The following is a 9,850-nucleotide window of genomic DNA, read 5'->3' on the forward strand; positions in this document are numbered from 1 at the left end:
GTATATTCCCTCCCCTTTGGTATTATAGCCATATGTCCAAATATTGGACAACCATGCAGAATCTAAGTCTGGTTCAAGATGCTTTGTTCAAAATCAGGGATTAAACTAACCCCACGTTGGTTTAATAGCCTAAGCCCTACCCTTTTTCCCCTTACAACCACTCTGAAATGTTTTACCCACTTTATTTGCGAAAAAACTTGTAAAAACCCACATTTTCTCTAACCTACGCTCTTTTCAAAAAACACCAATAAACCCATCCCTTACCCAAAGTTTTGATTGAAGCGCATTGAATGCAAAAAAATTGAAAAAACCCATATTTCTTTGATTTCCAAAGTACCGCCCGGGCGCACATTTCAAGAAATATAATAAATTATTCCCCGCCCCACTGCCGTATCTTCCTTTCATTTTATTGACCCGTTGATCGTCGGCTCTGGGCTTTCCCATCCGACGGCCCATATCCATATCGGGCCGCCCCCGAGCTCCGGATGTTACCTCCCGAAAAATGTTAGACCATGACGTCAGGCCGGTGCCACGCGTCGCTCCCATATCGTATCGGGAGGCCGCCTGCCAATACCACCCCCGTACAAATAGCGGTCCGAAATTATCGCTTACCACTGTGGTTTATTGCCCGCCCACATCGCGCCCACGTCATGCCAAGTCAGCGTCGCGTCAGCGCCTGGCCCACCATCGCTCCGACCTGTCCGCCACCTCATCAGTCCCCGTGGACCACTCACAGGCCGCCACGTCACCCTTTCATACCCGACCCCACCCGATGACGTCATGCTGACGTCATCCAAAAAAGCGCCAATAGCCCAAAAAGTCCATATTTTCACCAAAATTCACGTTTTTTATCACTTTTGCCAAAAGAACTATTTCTGCTCTCTACATGCAAATTACGACCATTTCGTCGTCAACCCGGAGAAATCGACTTAAAGACCGTGGGCGCCCTCAATCTGCCTGCACTTGCCGCCATTGCCAAGGTTCACCAGGTATTTATCCAAGTTTCCCTCCCACGCCTGGTTTTTTGTAGAAATTCACCAAAACAAGTGAGAAAAGAGAGAGAAATCACTGTAATTACCAGTAAATCCCCGGTGACCAGCATTTATCTTCAATTATAAGGTCGAAATTCACCTACAGAAGTCCACATTGAGCCAAATTTCCATCAATTTATAGTCAGTTTGCGCATTCGTGAACTTAAAACCTTTGTTGCACTAATTCACCGAGAAAACAGTTTTTTAGTCCCAGTATTTGCTCATTAGACTTTCTTGGGAGCATTTCAATTGTTCTCACCATAATTCACCCTGCTTCCCCTGCAAATTGCCTTACTTCTGCAAAAAATACTGCTCGGTGTTGCTCTGCCCAGTGAAACAAGTTCCAGTACAATTCAGAGTACTAATTAACCATGGAAACACCTATAGCACTAAACATTCCACCCTTGAATGCCCCACATAGAGAGTTGGAATGGCAGGCCCTAGGTGATAGAGATTACCAAATGACAGAAACACTCTCAATGCACACTAAATATAATATCCATGTACTCAATGAGCTGAAGGCCCAGCACCTTAGTGGAACTGATATTCTAGGGATTTGGGACTCCAATTTGCCCATTTATAACCTCCCTCAAGTCAATGTCCTTCCAGATTTAATTCACAGATGCAGTGCCAACTATGACCCATGTCAAAGAGCAGTCCTCAATACCTCAGGTGCAGTTTTGTTCCATGTCACCCCTCAGGCTATAAATCACATGCTGAACTTTCACTCTACAAAGCCATTGACTCCTCTTTCCATGATGGACTTGCTAAAGAAAGGAGGCAAGCTATCTAGTGCCAAAATCATAAAGATTAATCAGCTATTCATTGAATCAGGCTCTCAAACTGTGAGGACCCCTCCTATAGGAAATGTCTATTTTAATGAGTTGGGCAGGTTGCTTGTGGATTTGATCAGTTATGTCCTGGGCTACAGATCAACAGAGGATGTTGATGAAACCATTCTGGCAATGATGTCTATCTTCTCCCCTGGAATGCCTCCTCCTGTGAACTATGATTATGCTGCATACATTGCTAATAAGATTCATGATCAATTGATGAATCTAGAGAGGGAAAAGATATTTAGATACACTTCATACATCTATCACTTGTTCATTTTTTATCAACCTGATGGCTTCCCTATTCCCCTCAAGAAGTTTGATGCTCAGGGAAACCCAAGATCAGTGGTATTTTGGACTTCAGTCTTTCACCACACATCTTATTCACCATACAGCTACTGTGAGTTCGTAGACCTCTTTATCCATCCAGCTATGTCCTTGCTATTGGGTACCCCTCCTCCAAGATTAACAGATGAGATGCAAAGGATTCTCCAGCTCTCAAAGGCCTACAACATTGGGGATTGGTACTTTTACCAAAACCATACAATGATCAGAATATATGGCTGTGAATTGGCCCCATATAGGCTGCCAAGATATGTCCCTATGAGACTCTTTGCCTTAGAATATTTCAGGCAATTTGGAAATGCAGACATGGTCCATTTCCACAGCAAAAACAAGAAGGTACAGCTCAAAATCAGAAACCAGCTAGGCCCATTTCTTTTTAACAAAAGAGAAGAAGGATGGAAAGAAGCAGATAAGATGTTAGAGGGCCTCCAATTGCAAACCAGTTTCCTTTGGTCACCCTATGACCCCAATCATTTCATTAGTCTTAGAAGAGTCAAGTTTAAATTGACTAGCTATGATCATGTCAGGCTACCCCACATTGAGCAATATGCCAATTTGTTAAGATGGAAAGAGGGCACTTTAGAGGAAGCAAGTCCTAGAGAGGAAATACTACAAAGAGAAGCAAAGAAACTTGAGAAAGAAGCTGACTTGGAAACTTGTGGGCAAGTTTCCTCTTCCTATCAAAGGCAACTTGGAGAAGCTACCTCATCCTCTACAACCCACCAGCAAGCAGCTAAAACTACTCCACAGGCAGCCAGCAAGGGTAAAGAAAAGGAGATGGAGCAGGAACAACCACCCCCTACAGCAGAACAGCAAAAAGAGCAGCCAAAACAGCAAGAACAAGTGGCTAAATCTCCCATTTCTACAGAGCAGCAGGCTCAACAAAGTGTGCCTCCAAGGCAGGAAACAATAGTGGAGACCTCAGTGCTCCAAACACCAGTAAATGAAGAAAGAGGCAAGAAGAGGGATAGAGAGCAAGAGACTCCCCTCACCACATCCACAAATCAACGAGAGAAAAGGAAGAGACTAAATCCTCTTTCTGAAGAGGAGATGCCTATTGGGCAATCCTTGGGTATGGGCCCTCCTAGCATGGAGGCATCTGCCAGTTCCTTTCAGCAGGAACAAGAAAGAACCCTTGGAGGAGAGGTCAGCTCCTCAAGTCAGCAAAGGAGAGCTGAATCAGGCATAAAGCAGCAGTTTATTGACATCAAAAAGAGAAATAAGCCAATCAGGCTCCAACTCTATAATCACCTGCTTAAAATGGCCCCTACAAACCAGCAGAGGCTTATGTCAGCATATGACATAACAGAGGGGAAAATGACCATGAGTCATTTCATGCCTACCATGCTGCAGCCACAGTCAGCTGCAGATTATATAAGGACCAACCTTGAGGTTCTTGCCAAAGACATCCACCCTATGGACCAGATAGAGCTTCACAAGCAAACGGGTGAGATGGTCTATTCAACACTTGCAGACAAGACCTTCCTGGCATATAAGTTGCAAAACAGTCTGCATAATACAACTGCTCAACTTGAGTTGGAAAAGGCATCCTCTCAGGCCAAAGACAACAGGAACAGGTCTTTGGAAGACATTATTATAGATCTTGGGCATGACCCAAAGGATCCCAATGCTGTGCAGGCACTGTTAAAAGAAAGAGATGCAGATATTGCAGCTCTGAGAAAGATGGTGAAGATCCCAGCAACCCTTCACCCTCAAACGGAAGAGGTTGCTCAACAGAGGAAATACCAGGATGTAGCAGCCATGCTGCTAACACTACATAAGCAACTGGTACAAACAGAAGGGAAGCTGGTAGAGACAGAGGCTGCACTTCAGGAGGCATTAAAGCAGAAAGAGGGAGGCCAAACATCTCAGCCCCCTCAACCAGTGATCAACCTTGAGGAGCCCCCTCAGACTATCACTCCTCCCACAGGGCAGACAGCTGAAACAGGCCCATCAACATCAGCACCAGCAACGACATCAGAACAGGCTCAAAGCCTTGACATGCAGAAGATGATGAAAGAAATTCAGGTTCTAGAGGCACAAATGGCAGAACTGAATGAAGCCAAGGAGAAATTGGCCACACTTAATGAGAAATATGACAAATCAAAGCAAACTGTGGCTGAGAAAACTAGGGAAGTAAAGGCTCTTAAGGAGAAAATAAAAGAGCTAGAGAAAGAGCTCACCCTTGAGAAAGTGGTGGCCGAGATCAAGAAAGTCCTATGGGCCAATATTGGCCAATCAATAACAGATCAATGGCAGTACATAGAGACCATTCATGAGCACATGGAGCTCATAGATAGAGCACACAAGGAAAGCCAAAGGGCAAGGGCATCTCTAGGCACTATGCCTGAGATAGCTAATAGAATGATCAATGTTCTCAATAACCACACAGGCCCTCAGTTGGCAGCCATAGGAATCGCCAATAGAACTGACACCATTTTGCTGGTAAAGAGGGTCCTCACTTTGAGAAATTTGGTGCAGACATTGGATAGAAGGTGCCAGGAGATGCAAACAGAGGTAAACAAATTTACTGATAAATTCACAGCATTGCACAGCCGAGGCCTTCCCAGCTTACTGAACAGCGCAGGAAGGCTACTATCACATGAGAATTATGCTAAAAGGGTAAACACATTTGCCGCCAATCAGATCACTGCAGGATCAAGTATCCCAGAGGAAGCAGGGCCTGCATCTGGGCAGAACCTCTATGAGAAAGTAGAAAATTTGTTTTTTATTATGAATGAAATCAGGCATCTGTTTGAAGTGCTTCCTACTTACTTCAAATATACTGAGGTAGATGAAACATTAGGCACAATTTTGAGGCATCAGTTGCCTACACAGGAATGGCGGACCAACATGATACAGTTATTGTTGTGAACCAATAGGTATTCATCAAGTTTTTTCATAAAAAATATATAATCAGCAGGTTCAGAGAGTTAATGCATTCAGTATGACTGAAAAAGACTGGGATGAGCCAACTCAGCAAAATTAATTCGGCCACGAAAGCTACAGCACGACAGAGCCATCAAGACATATCATTCAGAGTTAATGAAGAGCGCCCAACTGACTCAGTGGCCTCCAAAGGTCAAAATATTTCTGACAGAAGTAAAGGGTATTCATTATAAATTTAAGACAGCAATAACTTTCATATCTGCTATTTTGAAAGTTAGTGAACGCATTTATTTATCAAATGACTCAGCGATTCAGATATTTTGTAAAACTGATTGTATATATTTCCCCTCGCATAAGCATGCAGGGGTTGTTGATTTTCTCTTCAAAAGAGCCTATGTTGTAAGTTTCAGAGTTTAATACAGGGAGCTAATGGAATTTCCAAAGTTCTGTGTTGTTTGATGCGTTGTGGTGTGTTTGATGACTGCTACAGGATTCCTGCATATCTCATGGAACAATAAGTTTCTTTAACCTTCTTGTTATTTATTTCATTCCTTCATAATCCGTTCATATTCCATGTTTCGCAGTTTAATAGCACAGAAAAAGAATAGTTTCATGATTTATTCATTGAACACCCTGAGCTCAATCTATGTTGTTATGAATGTTTTCCTCCAGTTATAGTTATGAAAGCGTAATTCTTAATTGCTGCACCTTCAGACTAAAACTTTCACAGTGACTATTGTTTAGGAATTCAAACCTGCTCCTGGGCAATATATCTCATTCTCACACCACCAGCTTAGTGGAAAACTCTTAATTTCCTTTCACTAGTTAATCATATTTCATAATCACAATTTCAAGTTTGTTTCATGATATATCTAAATGGCCCTGCAGTTTAAACAATCCCACTCAGCGCTTCAAACAACCTATAACCACAGACTCCATTTCCCAATGGACTGAAACTGTCTGAAGATCTCATCTTAGGTACTGAAAGACATCACTCAACCAAAATTTTAAACCAAACCCTCATCTCATAACTAGCCTAAGATCCTCAAGAATAAAGTTAAGAAACTAAAAGAGAGAGCCCTGTCTGATTACAGGTTGGCTAGAACCTGTAATCCAAAGCTTGGTTAGTGGTTACCCCGGCCGTATTCCCTCAGGAGTCAAAGGGAACAACCTGGGTGTTAACATAAATGGCGACTCCACTGGGGACCTGAATGAACTTTATAACCCCCTGTCTGATCCTTAATACTGTAGATAAAGCCTGAGTGACAGTTAGACAGCCTTAGAAACTGCCTCTGCTTTTCATTTGCAGGAGTACATAAAAGCTGCCTCAGTCAATCTTTATTCAGTCTTAAGTTCCATACAGATGTGCTATGTCTAATCAGTCCTTGTCAAATATCACTATCTCCGAGAAAATTCTCCTAAAGAAAATCACAGAAACTGGCTCCTAAGAAGAAAACCCGCTACACTAGGTCAAACCCAGACCCTGATCCATCACCTGAATTTCAAAATCCAAACTTGATTTCAAGAATCCTTAAGAGACACAAATCAGAAGGGACTCTATCAGATTCAAGTTCTGAAGCAGGTCTTCAAACTGACATTCCAACCCTTGTTAAGGTTTCTCCACATCCTCAAAACACTGTCCCACAACCTCCTAGTTCTTCATCCACTTCACAAGGTACCCTTTCAGCCACTCCATCAACTACACATACCACTCTCATCCCCTTTCCTCCACTTGTCCCATTCATTCCTGTTATCCCTATTGCCCCACCAAACATGGCTAATAGATATGCTCCACTGCAGTTACCTGCAAATCCAGGTCCTATGCCCCAAGAGTACCAAGGCAAGATTTCATATTTTGATGGTACTGGCTCTTACCCAGCCCTTCAACATACCAAGAAAATGCAGGACTACTTTGAAAATTATGAGATAGATGATGATGGGGTTAGAATGAAAATTTTTGTGCAAAGCCTAACAGGAGATGTAAGATCATGGTTTAGGGCACTCCCAGTAAATTCCATAGTTGACCCTGAAGCCCTATATCAAACCTTTATCAACAGATGGGAGAAGAAGAAGGACCCACTTCACATTTTATCTGAATACAATACTATCAAAAGAGGTCCCCAAGAAACTGTCTTGGACTATTGTGCTCGGTTTAACAATGTCTATAATGCTATTCCCCAAAATCTCAGACCCCCACCTGATCTAGCTCTATACACCTTTCCTGATGGGTTTGATTCAGATATGGCATATCAATTGAGAGAAAGAGCTCCCCGAACTTTAGTTGAAATGCAAGACATAGCAGTGAGTGTAGAAGCAAACTTGATAGCTAGGAGAAATAGGACCAGAACTGAAAGAAAAACTACCTTCAAAGAAGAGCCTTCAGGCTGGGATCAGAAGTTAGATGCAATAATCACTGGTATGCATAGGTTAGGTGACAGAGTAGAATCAGTTGAGAGGAAGTCATCATGGGAAGCACCACAGAATAATCCAATCAGGAATCCCAATTTTAGAAGAAATCAAGATCCCAATGTTGGCAAGTCCAGTCCTGAACCAGAGATAAGACCTCCATTCCAAGAAAACTATGCTGAAACATCCGCTTCTAATGAGCAGATAGATGATACCCACATCCATTTTATGGGCCTTAACAATGATCAGCAAGTCTTTCTGAGCCAAGAAGATCATGAAGATGAAGACATCAAGCAATTCCAAACCAAATCAGGTGAATCATTTGATTTCAAACAAGGCTATGACACATCTGCTTTTGAAGTTCATAAACAATACAAATTAAGAAGTAGAACTGTAAATGTGCCACAGCCTGAGAAAACAAAGGATAGCCCACAGCCTAAGAAAGCTATTATCACTGAGCCTACTAACAAAACTGATTCAATTCCAAATGAAGTAATTGTTGAAGAGGTAATAGAACCATTTCCCTCAAATCAACAACCAATGGTTACACCTCCTTTACAACACAATCTAAGCAGCACTTTCCAGAAGATGAGCCAAAAGGACAAGCCTCAATATCAAAATGAGAGTCAAGTAGAAACCTTTAAAAACTCAATTGAGAGAGAGAAGGTTGTTAACCGGAACACCAAGATCCAATCTGAAAAACCTTTTGACTTAGAAGCTGAAATTGGAAAATTGAAGATAGCCATTCCTCTTTCAGAGCTAGCTAAGCATGACATTTACAAGCAAAAAATCAAGAAGTCCCTTCAACTCACTCATAAAAAATATGATGTCAATGTATTGGATGACACCCCAGAACTACTTTTCGGTCCAGAGGTTGATGGAAAGACGACAGTTACTGGAATCCTACCTTTTTATGTCAGCTTGCATGTTCATGATAAGATATTACACAATGCAATGTTTGATTCAGGCGCCTATCATAACCTGATGCCCAAATCAGTCATGGAGAGGTTGAATCTAGATATTACAAGACCATATAAGGACCTATTTTCATTTGATTCCAGCCAAGTTAAGTGTTTAGGCTTGATAAAAGATCTATGTGTGTCCCTAGTCCAGTACCCTAATAAAACAATCTTAATGGATGTGGTAGTTGCTCATATCCCACCTAAATATGGTATGCTGTTGTCACGATCATGGGGAGCTAAACTCCAAGGTTCCCTGCAATTAGACATGTCATATGCCACCATCTCTATCTTTGGGCAACCCAAGAGGCTATACAGAGAGTCACTCATGAAATACATGGTGAGCAGTGAAGAAAAACCTCAAAATTTCCCCATTTATGCAGTCCATTCAGATATGGATTCCTTTATTCTGTTCAATGATGACATAAGTCCAATGAGTGGTAACAAATCTATCATACTTGAACAAGATCTACATATGAGTGAGGAGTCAAGTTCCCAAGAAATCAAGGTTGTGCAATCAACTGATGAAACTGCTCTAGAAAGCAAACCAGGTGAAAGACAAGAACTCCAACTTATAATCCCAAGTCATAGAGAAAATGTTGAAACTCCCCTAAATCAAGAGATCTTATGGTTTCTTGAATTTTATGGATTAGTCAACAAATTAGGGGCAGGAGCTGGAGTGTGGATTCATAACAAACAAAGCAATCATGCAAAAGGTCGAGCCTATAGGCTTAATTTTAGATGTACTAATAACATGGCAGAATATGAGGCTCTTCTGTTGGGCCTCAAACTGGTAAAATCCTTACAAGCCACAAAAGTTTCAATCATGGGAGATTCAGACCTTGTTGTTCAACAAGTAAAAGGCAACTTTGTCACCAATGACAAAAGACTAAGATCATACAGGTCTGCTACTATTGAAATACTCAAAGCTTTCACTGAATTTCAAATAAACAAAATACCTAGGGCTCACAACCTTCATGCTCATAGCTTAGCTACATTTGCCAGTACATGCAAATTGCCTTTTGAACCCAATCACTGCTTTACAGCTGAGATAAAACACAGACCTTCTGTCCCTAACAATGTCAAAGATTGGCAAGTGTTTGAGGATGACACACAAATAAACAGTTTCTTAACCTTGCAGCATGAATTTTCAAGCCTGAACATTGATGTTGACTCTGTGAAAGACACACAGCCATTGAGTGAACAGGACCAAACAACAATATCACCTAAAACAAAAAATCAAATACTTTTTCCAACAAACTTTGACAAGGGGAAAATACAAGAACTTGAACAATTGCATTTTGATGAAGTAGCTGGTACAGAGGCTGAAATCATAGAGCTAAAGGATAACTTTTTACCAACAGGCCTGACTCCATTGGAGGACATC

This window comes from Pinus tabuliformis, chromosome 8 (assembly GCF_031772625.1).
Source record: "Pinus tabuliformis cultivar Carrire ecotype Pingquan chromosome 8, CPIR1, whole genome shotgun sequence".
NCBI lineage: Eukaryota > Viridiplantae > Streptophyta > Pinopsida > Pinales > Pinaceae > Pinus > Pinus tabuliformis.